This window comes from Ictidomys tridecemlineatus, chromosome 2 (genome assembly GCF_052094955.1).
Source record: "Ictidomys tridecemlineatus isolate mIctTri1 chromosome 2, mIctTri1.hap1, whole genome shotgun sequence".
In the NCBI taxonomy this organism is placed as follows: Eukaryota; Metazoa; Chordata; class Mammalia; order Rodentia; family Sciuridae; genus Ictidomys; species Ictidomys tridecemlineatus.
Genome location: NC_135478.1, coordinates 171,558,585 through 171,570,941, shown reverse-complemented (window position 1 = coordinate 171,570,941; position 12,357 = coordinate 171,558,585). Strand labels below are relative to the sequence as shown.

The 12,357-nt window shown below is 33.3% G+C and overlaps 1 long non-coding RNA gene across 1 annotated transcript; it reads left to right on the top strand.

Moving 5' to 3' along the window:
* Window positions 1-1,523: 1,523 nt before the first annotated feature.
* Window positions 1,524-4,031, top strand: LOC144370279 (uncharacterized). The gene is made up of 3 exons (XR_013430212.1): window positions 1,524-1,601; window positions 1,750-1,864; window positions 2,395-4,031. It is a non-coding gene; the product is annotated as an uncharacterized LOC144370279 (long non-coding RNA).
* Window positions 4,032-12,357: the final 8,326 nt, after the last annotated feature.

The window sequence follows — 12,357 nt, the reverse complement described above, 5'->3', positions numbered from 1 at the left end:
CCATTTCTGGGAAGATACAGCTTGCTTTTTCATTAGAAAATGCCAACAGTCTGCCATGATCAATTACACTCATTAATTCTCAGGAAGTGAGAGTCTAACGTGTGAGAGAAAAGTGATCACTGCTAATGACTGTCTTGAAAACAGAGTTCAATGATATCCTGCAAGTCAATTAGATAACAATTTGTTCTAATATTCTCTTTGAGTAAAAACACCCATAAAATATACACTAAAGGTGACAATTGCAAAGATCATTTAATGTAATAAATCATTACTAAATAATAAGCACATTCATTGTATGTATTTCACTTTCAGAAGCCTTCTCAATTGTTAATAAATGTTAGTAATATTATGTGAGAGCATATATAATTATTAAAATATTTGATAAACCATATTTAAATGAATAATTTTTATTTCCTATCTATGTTAATACCAAATACATTACTTTACTTTGGAAAAACATAAAGAATACTTATATTAAATGTAAAAAAAGTTTTAAAAGGATGATATATCTGTTCTTCAAACTCTAGACACATTGTAGATAATCTGTTATTTATCATCTAAACCTTTGCAGATATTTTGATAAATAGTTAGGTTTCCTCCTGGCAGACAGAGTAATATTTCATAAACTTGAAAGTTATCCTCTCACTGATATGCTTAAATTCTTCCTAGACTTCTCAATGGTTCCTGAGAAATATTCTCAGGCTGTGGTATATTTCACAGTGGGTCTCCCATTTCTCATTAGGCTCCAGCTTATTTCTATGACTAGACCCACCCTGTTCTAAGCAGTGGCTTTCATCCATGTGTGAGGAACACTTGCAGTCAAAGTGACTTTTTTAAAGAAATCACTTTCTGACCAACATAGCAGAGGTTAGTTATTTCTACCTTATGATTTTTCTAACAATATGTATGAAAAAAATATTTTTTAAATATTTGTTTTCTGCTGAAGTAGAGGTTACTCTATTGGGGGAAAGATCCAGTCCATCACATTTATATTCCCATGTGCACTAATGGGTGCATAATAGGTATATAAAATGGATTAATATATTCTTTTTTGGGGGGCAGATGTGATTATTTTCCCATTTCAATTATAGAATTGAATTAAAATGGGTTATTCAATATCTGATTGGAATTATTTCCTGACAGACGCTGTGAACAGAGCTGAAATCTATATCATTGTGTTCTACTTTGGCAATAGGTGTAGGCAGAAGAACCTACATGAGCAAAGATGTATTACTCAGACATTGTAGGGCACATTCAGAAATAGAGTAGGCATTCCAGGGTGGCGAGAGAATAAGTGAGAGACCACTGGTTGGGAGTCAGACCTGAAGGAGAGGTTGAGGTCATAGTAATGGGGACTTTCAAAGCTGTGCACTTTAGATGTTTTAGTTTCATGTTTCAGCTAATGTTCCCACTAATACTTTTTTTTTTTGAGAGAGAGGGGGGCGGGGAGAGAGAGAGAGAGAGAGAGAGAGAGAGAGAGAGAGAGAGAGAGAGAGAGAGAAATTTTTTAATATTTATTTTTCAGTTTTCAGTGGACACAACATCTTTATTTTATTTTTATGTGGTGCTGAGGATCGAACCCAGAGCCCTGTGCATTCCAGGTGAGTGTGCTACCACTTGAGCCACATCCCCAGCCCACTAATAATTTTTTAAATGTCATCATTGAAACTTTTTTTAAGACAAACATTACTTCAAACATTATGTGGCTTTGAGTAAATAAATAAATAAAAGTCTCTTGAAATGTCTCAGTGACAAAGTGTAGATGGAGAGGAGAGAGGCCAAGAGAGACTGCAGAGGAGAGTTCTGCAAAATGTGGCAGGAGAAGGAAGGAAGAGGAAAGAAAGGAGAAAACAGGAGCCAAGAGGTAAGAGGGGAAAGGTGAGCCGCATTGGAAATAAATCTTTTACAGAGCAAAAGATGAAAAGAAATATACAACTCTGCTTATTCTATATGCACTTTACTGTCTCCCACTCTCTTCCCAGATCATACATAGTTTTTCAGTAATAGAACAATTCAGGTTCTAAATATCATCCATGAAAAGTACCCTGTATACTTTCAGATATACTTTTGAATTATTATTTAAAAGTTTCAGTTAGTTTGATAATCAAGAGGCTTTTCAATGGAAAATGACCCTTCAGTGACAGAGAACATCTGATTTTTTTTTACTTTATACTTGCTTCAAGACACTTTAAGAAGAAGAATTTTTAAAACTGAATTATTCCTTTTTTTTAAACCTGGAGCTTTTATAGATAAACATTACATTAATTTTGGATAAAATAATACACTTATGTATATATATGAAAGTTCTACATTTTTTTAAAGAGAGAGAGAGAGAGAGAGAGAGAGAGAGAGAGAGAGAGAGAGAGAATTTTAATATTTATTTATTTTTTTTAGTTTTCAGTGGACAACATCTTTGTTTGTATGTGGGGCTGAGGAATCGAACCCGGGCTGCACGCATGCCAGGCGAGCGTGCTACCGCAGGAGCCACATCCCCAGCCCAAAAGTTCTACATTTTAACCCTAATGATAAATGTAATGTCTTAATTTACAACTAGTAAAATGAGACATTTGACCTGTCAAATTGGAATTGATTAATATATGTGTTTCTTTCCTCAAGAAACTTATTTTTAAATGAAGATATCATAATATAATTTCATCTCTTTTCATTGTCTTAAAATCCTGGACTTGCTTCTTGTAAAGGGACCTCTATAAGTCCTAGAGGTATAACATTCTCTTTGTTCCAATAGTTTCTATTCCACTGGTCAATAAGCAGTTTGGCATTTTTCTGAACAGCATTTTTGTTTCATTGTTCTCTTGATTGAATGAAATCTGTATGGTAAAAATTGAATTCTCCCTCTGCATGATGTCTATTGCAATTGAGGTCTTGCATTGCTCTAGCTATATTTGGCTATTAAATTTCAGACACATTTTGAATCAAAAATGAAAATTAATACTTCATATCTTTCTCTTTTCTCTTTATATTGACTTTAGTGAAACTATACCTTGCCACACAGAGTATGAAACTCTAAATATCCCTGCACAATGGACTTTATTTATCAGTTATGTTCATAATAATGTAACTTCATTCTGTTTTCAAAATGTCTTCTGACCACTGCCACACAGGAAATATAATTATTATATTTAGGAGACTTTGCTATATTAAAATAATTTCAATCATTTTTAGCAAAATCAAGACAGGTTATTCAAACAACTAATTATACAACTATGCTTATTCTGTATGCACTTAACATGCTGAATTTCCCATTTTGTTTTTGATATTTTCTGTTGAATTTATTGTTTGTAGAAACAAACTTTCAATATCACTGACATCACTTATTGAGGAGAGGGTCTTTTTTTAATTAATTAAAGGTCAAGAACTATTACTGGATCCTTACTGTGCTTTTACCTTTGGGCTAGTTATAACATAGCATAAGAACTAGATAATTAAGTGTAAGCTCTTGTCTTTAGGACAATATACTTCATAATACATAAATGAACATAAATGTGTATTTTAAAACATTAGTAAACTATTATGGACAAAGAATCATATATGTTAAAAATAAATAAAAGTATAAGAAAATCTATAAACATGTAAACTGATTGTACATAACCTAAATGTATAATGGATGTTGGGGTCTGTGTTGAGGAGTTTAGTCTTAAATTGAAGCTTCATTCAGAAGCAAAAACAACAACAACGATAAAATCTTCATTCAAAGACAATAGTCACTCTTTGATTTACAATGTTTTGTAAAGAAAACTCTCTTGTCCTGCCCTACTTTGTCATTTGCTTCCAAAACTCCTTGCACAATCCATAGTTGGAGCAAAGGAATCAATGCCCCATTGGAACTTGCCGTAGTTTGTATAAGTCTGCCCTGAAGGTTCCTGTGTTAAAGGCTTGGTTTCTGGGATGGTGGTAATGGAAGGTGCTGTGGATCTGTAGAAGGCCAATAGGTCATGGGTGGTACATACCCTCAAGAGGGATTGTGGAACCCTGGTCTTTTACTCATTCACTTTGTTTCTTGCCTCATAAACTTAGTGGTTTGCTCCAACATGGGTTGTCACCATGAATGTGCTGCCTCACCAGCATCAAAGCTGGACCACTTGATTGTGGACAGAAACCTGTAAAACCATGAGAAAAATTTCTCTTTTATAATTCAATTGTCTCAGACATGTCATTATGGTGAAGAAAAGCTGACTAACATATACCTAGTACCTCCCACTCCAGGAGCTAAGATGAACTCTCCTCTCAGAGTGAGCTTCAGACTAAAAGATAAATTCTTGAAAGAAGCCCAAAGTGACTGCTCTATGTGGTATTGTGGTAACAGCCCTCCCAGAATAATGGGCTCCCTAAAGTATAAGGCCACATGGCACTGTCAGCATCTATGTGCTCATGATTAATTGTGTGGTAACTTTGTTGCAACCCTGTAGCTTAGGATACCAAATCAAACTGTATGTTACCATATATGGGAGACAAAGGAGCTAATATGAAAACGAAACTCAGAAAGGGTATACAAAGCAATGCCCCAGCCTCAGGGTTCAGCCTGCATTGAGCCATTGCTGGCACTAATAAGCTCTGCTTCCTGCTAAAAGCCTCAGTGTCCCACCTCTGTGCAACAATCCTGCAACAGTATGAAGAAAAGCATTATTGTAATTCTCCCAGAACTCTACATATAGGGACTTTCTTATGCCCACATATTGAAGACAAATTTCCCCTGAGTCTGGCCACACAGTCATGATTTTCACAATTTCATTCCTTTTTTTTTTTTTTTTTTTTTTGAAGGACAGATATAAAAAGCTGTCATGGGACCAAAACCGTTAATTCCATGACTTGCATCGAGTTTTCTCTAAAGAGATGCTTTTCTCCTAACAGCTTTTTTATATGAGACCTAACACTTTACATTCTTATTTTTTGATACTCCTTATTAATTATATAAATCTTAGAGAAAGAGTCCTTCTTGGTTTCCTAATCATCAAACTAAACTTAACAACCATGTTCCTCTAATCATCTGCTCTGATCTATGAGCATATTAATGCTTTACTGAAATGATATGAAGAAATGGAAGTGGGGATATAGGGCCAAAGATTTCACAGCAGGGGCTGGAGATGTGGCTCACGCGGTAACATGCTCGCCTGGCATATACGGGGCGCTGGATTCAATCCTCAGCACCACATAAAATAAAATAAAGATGTTGTGTCTGCTGAAAACTGAAAAATAAATATTAAAAAATTCTCTCTCTCTTTCTCTAAAAAAAAAAAAAAAAAAAAAAGATTTCACAGCAGAATTGCTTCCCAGGAGGCTCGGGTGGGCAAATGTTACTACTGGATAATCAAGAATGGAAGTTGACATGGCCAAGAGGATAAGTATCAAAACATACCAACTAGTCATCAAGTGTTGCAAGCTCCTTTTTCACTTGAGTGTATTCAAACAATTATTTTAAGAGTTCCAGATTACTATTCTTCATTTCTTCCACAGTCAGGGCAGATCTATAACAGATTAGAACTATGGTGATATTTTCTTCTTTACTTCATTAAGACCACAGAGGTCAATGTGAGTAGACTTAAGAGTTAGTGATTGAGGAGTCCAGAAGCACATTGTTCAACATTCAGTAATTCAGACTAGTGATGTTCTACAGAATAATAAAGGATGCCTGAATCCAAATCTCTCCACATATCTTCTAAAATCCATTCAGATCAATAAGGAGAGCAAACAAACTATCCATCCATGCTTACAATATAAAATGAAGTTGATTGATACTTGAAGCACTACAGACATCACTGGGAGTATAACAATGAGAGTAATGGCAGCTGCTAAGAGGGAGAAAATATAGAAGAAAAGTGATAAGGAAAAAACGGAGGTTCCAAATAAGATAAATAAAGCAGTGAAGCAGAAACAATTACAAAACAACAATCTAAGATGACTTTTTGGAATAAAAGACATGAGCCTTTATGTAAAATAGGGCTAAAATTCTTAGGTAGATTTTCAAGAATGATGAATTCTGAGAAATACCCTAAGAAAATTGTTATACCTACATAAAAATAAAATTCTTAGTACTTCTCTATTCCCATTTTTCATCCCAGATTTTAATACTGTGTCCATTCCATAAATGCCTGCAGGAAAGAAAGAAGAAAGAGAGGAATGAAAGAAAGGAAAGAGGAAAGAAAGAAAGAATAGTAGGAAGACAAGGGAGAGGCCACAAATGGAAAGAAGGAAGTTCAAAATCTAGTAATCATGTATATCAAGCTTAACCATAGAAATGTTTATACCATGCCTATTATTTGATAGATGAAAGCATATTTTTCAAGATTCCATCCAGTTTTCTGCAGCCTAATCTTAGTTTGAACTAAAAAGAATTTACTGAATCACTTTAAAAGTCTGTCTAGATGTCAAGGAATATATCTGAAAGGTAGGGACAAACCTGAATATATACAACATTTTTCAGTGTGAGAAGACTCCATGAAAGATTGAGCAAAAGTCAGAGTGCTGGCACATGCCTCTAATTCCAGTTCCTTGGGAGGCTGAGGCAAGAGGACCACAGGTTTGAGGCCAGCCTGGGCAAATTAATGAGACCCTGTCTCCAAATCAAATTATAAAAGGGTTGGGAAAGTAGTGCTATGCTTCCCTAGCATGATGGAGCTGGGTTCAATGCTCAGTATCCCAAGAGGGGGAAAAAATGACACAGCAAAGAAAAACTTTCTCTGATCTGTGTAATTTTCTGAATTCACCATAAATAACTAAAGTATATTCATTTTATTTCTTTTATAAAATGATTATCAGTGAGTGGCAACACAGTCATGAAGTTTTCAGATTCTTATAATCATTATTCTCTCACAATTTCTATGATGTGTTCAGAATTTCCCAATTAAATAGGTCAAAGATGATTATGATCTGTGATAAGGACACATCACATTGTATGAAACCAGTAGTAGGAAGATCAGAAAATAAAGGCACCTTAGAGCAACCAGCAGGAATTGAGATCAAATTAAAATGACTTTTTATTAGTCAAAATGTTCAACATTTCTTCTAAGTTTTTAAAATGGAAAATAAAAAACACAAAGTCTGTATTTTTTTTGCAAGAAAAGCAATAGAAGAAAATAAAAGTATATACAAATAAAAGGAAGGTTACATTACTTGGATTAATAAAAATAACAGAATAATATTAGGTAGATCAAGGTGACTAAGATATGGCAAAATATTAGGCAAAACCATAATTCATTGCATGATTATTTTAAATTTTCTGAGTTTTCCTTTTTTTAATAAAAAGGTAAAATAGATGACTCCCTATTACCATCTTCATTTCTTTGAATATTAATCCAGAAATCTACCATGAATTTATATTCCATTTTTATACAAAAAGGGCAATGCTATTCTGCTGTTTTTCTTCCATCAAGTAAATTATCATCACCTATAAATCTACATTGTTCTTTTGAATGGTTTTATTATATCCCTTTGATCTATATTGGTGAATATTTAGGAAATTTTAATTTGTCATTTGCTTTTCTTGTTCCAAGAAAAAATCCAAACTGAATATTCTAGTGCTTATATCTTGCTCTGCTTATTTGATTTGTTTCATTTACATAATAAGATTAACTTTCTGTAGAAATATTTCTGAGCTAATGAGAACATGAGGTTAAAATTTAGTAACTCGCCAGTGGCCCATTCAACAAGGACTGGTAAGGACACATCACACTGTATGAAACCAGTAGTAGGAAGATCAAAAAATAAAAGCACCTTGGAGCAAAGCCAGCAGGAATTGAGATCAAATTAAAATGAGTGGGGGTAAAGTCTGAGGCTCCCCAGATTGGACACTAGGATACAGCTGATGTCTCCCCAGGAATTTAGCAACCAATCTAGGAAGCAGAAGGATGCAGGCAATGATTGAGTATTGCACTGAGATTTAAATCAGAGTGGATTATTAGATTAGTTGTCTGGACTGGGAAATTACTTAATACAATTGACTTCCTAGCTAGAAATAATCATGAACTGGTGAGGGTTTTTGTTGTTGTTGTTAATCAAGACTTAGTTTAAATTCAGTGAAGAAATAAAGAGAAGTTCAATTTTTTGCAAAACTCTTGTGGAATTTTCCAACTGTATAAATGTTTCACTGTTATTTACATTCTAGCCTCTTGATTATGACAGCTGTTTGTGTGTGTGTGTGTGTGTGTGTGTGTGTGTGTGTGTGTGTGTGTGTGACCCTACTTAGGATGCATATCTTTTCTCATAAAATATTGTTGGTCTTTTTGTAAGGGCTCTGCACTGAAATATTTTTATCAGTTTTGTTTGTAAGAAAAGGACTTGCCAAGATGGTTGCATGTTCTTTGACATTTAAAAAATTTTAATAAAGAAATTTTAAATAGTCATGTAGTTAAATTTATCAACTATGATTTATGTAATCTGTATCTTTTTAGCAAGTTTTTCTAAAAAAACTTCTTTCATATTCAAATAATCCATTCTAATATCTTAGCCATTTCAAAAAAAGTTTAGTTCATTGAGACTTATATAGCCTGCTCAAATAATAAGATATGTATACAGCTATATTTATAGTTTTAAGATGGTTAGATAAGCCAAGTGCGGTGGCGCACACCTGTAATCCCAGCAGCCCAAGAGGCTAAAGCAGGAAGATCATGAGTTTAAAGCTAAGCTCAACAAAAGCAAGGCACTAACAACCGAGTGAGACCCTGTCTCTAAATATAATACAAAATATGGCTGGGAATGTGTCTCTAGGTTCAATCCCTGGTACTAAAGGGGGCAAAAAAAAACCTAGATAATTATCCCCAAATAATCTGTTGAATAAAGTTTTTTCAGCACAGATTCTAAATGCCACACTCACTATAGACCAAATTTTGTTCTGTTGACTTGACAATATGTAAGCAGGATTATTTGTTTCAGCTTTAGAATTTACTTAAACTGTTATTACAAATCATCAGTACTTTACTTTCTTAATTCCATTCTTAATTCATATTTAATTTTCTATATTATACAGAATACTTAGAATAAACTTTGTCAGCTTTCCTCAATACTATTTCCCCATTTGGATTACAGGATCACATAAATTGAAGGAGATTCAAAATTTTCTAATTGCTCTTTTCCATGTAAGAAGAATATACTTACTTACATTGATTCAAGACTTCTTTTATGTGTTTTAGTGAGGTTTGGACATTTTCTTCATCCAAATCCTGGACATTTCTTCAATTTCTTCTTCTTTTTTTGGGAGGGGCACTAAGGATTGAACCTGAGGGTGCTTAACAACTGAGTTGTACCCCTCTACCATTTTTTTAAAAAATATTTTGTTTAGAGAAAGTGTCTCACTAAATACTTAGGGCCTCACTAAATTGCTGAGGTTGGTTTTGAACTCATGATCATACTGCCCTAGCCTCCCAAGTGGATGGGATTATAGGTGTGCACCACCACACCCAGCCAATTTTTTTCCTGTACTTTATTTTTGTTATTTTTGTTAATGTACATGCAGTTGTTTCTATTGATTGCTATTTGTTGAATTGAAAACTGACTTCCTATTATACTTTCACTGCACCTGTTTCTTTATTTAATTTCAACACATAGTACTTTAGGACCACTGTAATAATATCTAAAATGGTCATCATTGGCTTTTCCTTGACTTCAGTGACTATGTCTTTGTTCATAGTGGTTTTAGTGAGGTCCTGAGTGCCAAATTCTCAACCTGCTTCAAGTTCAACATTTTAGTACCTGGGAGCTTTCATCATAGTCCGAAAGCATCCTACACAGAACCTTATGGTATCCTTTAATTCTTCTGTACTTGTGCATGTCCTGGTATATTGGACTTTGGATCTCACAAGCCTCTTTAATCACCTATTTCTATGCATCTTTTTCTTATTGTGAAAGCTCTACCCTGATGCTACAATCTGCCTCCTGTCTTCATCATGCCATGTTGTTTGATTATTTGACCTATATTTGTTTTTGTTAGTTATGATTATTGGAAGCAAATGTCATATAATTAATAGAATCTTTATTGTATTTAATATAGCTTTTAAATGGAGATGCAGAAAATACAAAACCAGTAGTTTTAATTATATAAATAAATTTATATAATGTGGAGATATTAAATATCTCCATTTAAAAAAATCTATCTTGCTTGATTCCAGAACTGGTTTGACTCATTTTGTTTTGACTCACCCACTGTAAAATTTTTTAAAAAAATGAATCTATTAAGTAATGATAAAAGTATTTTAAATAAAACCAGAGACTCTGCATCTAATAGAAGAAAAAGTAGGTCCTAATCTCCATTGTGTGGGATTAGGCCCCAACCTTCTTTGGCACAAGGCTCCATTGGCACAAGAATTAAAATCAAGAATCAATAAATGGGATGGACTCAAACTAAAAAGTTTCTTCTCAGCAAAAGAAACAATCTGTTAAGTGAATAGAGAGCCTACAGAATGGGAGCAAATTTTTACCACGTGCATGTCAGACAGAGCACTAATATCTAGGATATATAAAGAACTCAAAATGCTAAGCATCAAAAACAAAAATCAATCAATCAAACAAACAAACAAAATAACCCAATCAACAAATGGGCCAAGGACCTGAACAGACACTAATCAGAAGAAGATGTACAATCAATCAACAAACATATGAAAAAATGTTCATCATTTTTAGAAATTAGAGAAATGCAAATCAAAACCACTCTTCCTCCAGTCATAATGGTAGGTATTATGAATACAAACAACAATAAGTATTGGCGAGGATGTGGGGAAAAAGGTACATTCATACACTGCCAGTGGGACTTCAAATTGGTTCAGCCAATATGGAAAGCAGTATGGAGATTTCTTGGAAAATTGGGAATGGAAACACCATTTGACCCAGCTATCTATCCCCTTGATCTATACCCAAAGGACTTAAAAACAGCATACTCCAGGGACACAGCCACATCAATGTTTATAGCAGCACAATTCACAATAGCTAAACTGTTGTACCAACCTAGATGCCCTTCAGTAGATGAATGGATAAAAAAAAATGTAGCATATATACACAATACAATATTACTCAGCAACAAGAAAGAATAAAATCATGGTATTTGAAGGTAAATGGAAAGAGTTAGAGAAGACAATGCTTAGTAAAGTTAGCCAATCCCAAGAAAACAAATTTCAAATATTTTCTCTTATACAAGGTGGCTGGTTCATAGTGGGATAGGGACGGGGAGCATGGGAGGAATAGGTGAATTCTAGATAGGGCAGGGGGATGGAAGGAATATGGGGTTAGAAATTATGGTGGAATGTGATGGTCATTATTATCCAAAGTACCTGTATAAAGACACAAATTGGTGTGAATATACTTTGTATACAACCAGTGATATGAAAAATTTTTCTCTATATGTGTAATAAGAATTGTAATGCATTCCACTGTCATATATAAATTAAAAAGTTAATAAAAAAGTATTTAAAGTTATTAACATTATCCTATTGGAACAAAAATATACTTTGACATAAATCACATTTTTTGAGCTGATGTTTAATATGTGGATACAACAAATATACAACAAAATTACTGTCCAATATTATTTAACATTTTACAAAATCTTCTTTAAAAAATAATTTAGGAGAAAAATTGTATTTTTTAAGTTTCATTTTCCAAGTGAATTGTTTTCTTATTACTTCATTTATGTCACAGAAATTAAGCATTTAAAGGAATGAAAAAGATTTTTCTACCTAAGATTCTTGTGTTTATTTTTTATACAATTAGAAATTTAATAAAAGAGGCTATCAAGTAGTTATCAATTATTTCTACAGATGAAAAAGTATCACAATAATGAATATTTTGCCTTGAAATATGAGACCACCTTTTGTTTGTATATTTTATGAATTAAAAAATTGTCTCATAACTTACTTCATTAATGAGTTCATTTATATACAGAGAAAAGGTTATATGCAATTGCTTTGAGGAGAGAAAAGTAAAACACCTTTTCATAGCAAACAATTATGAGAGTAAATTTATATGTCCATGCCTGTAGTTACTAAATAAATAGCAATGTATGTCTGCAAATCCTTCTTTATCATGGCATTTAAATTTTAAAAGTAAACAAAATTGCATTGTGTTTCACACAGTAAATACAGAATGTGTTTACACAACTTACAGTTTTAAAGTTTGATTAAAAACATTTTAATATTGAAACCAGATTTACTCTACTGCCTATATTAGAGTCCAATGGTGGACTCTATTTTATACCTAATAGAATCAACATTATTTGGAAGTTTGATGAAGACTGACAAAACTCCCACATCAAATTTGATCCAGAAGCTCATTTTGTGTTATGGCTAGGATTAGGACAATTCCGAAAATTTTGGGACTTCACTACTCCACTATTTAATGAATTCATTAAATTTTAAT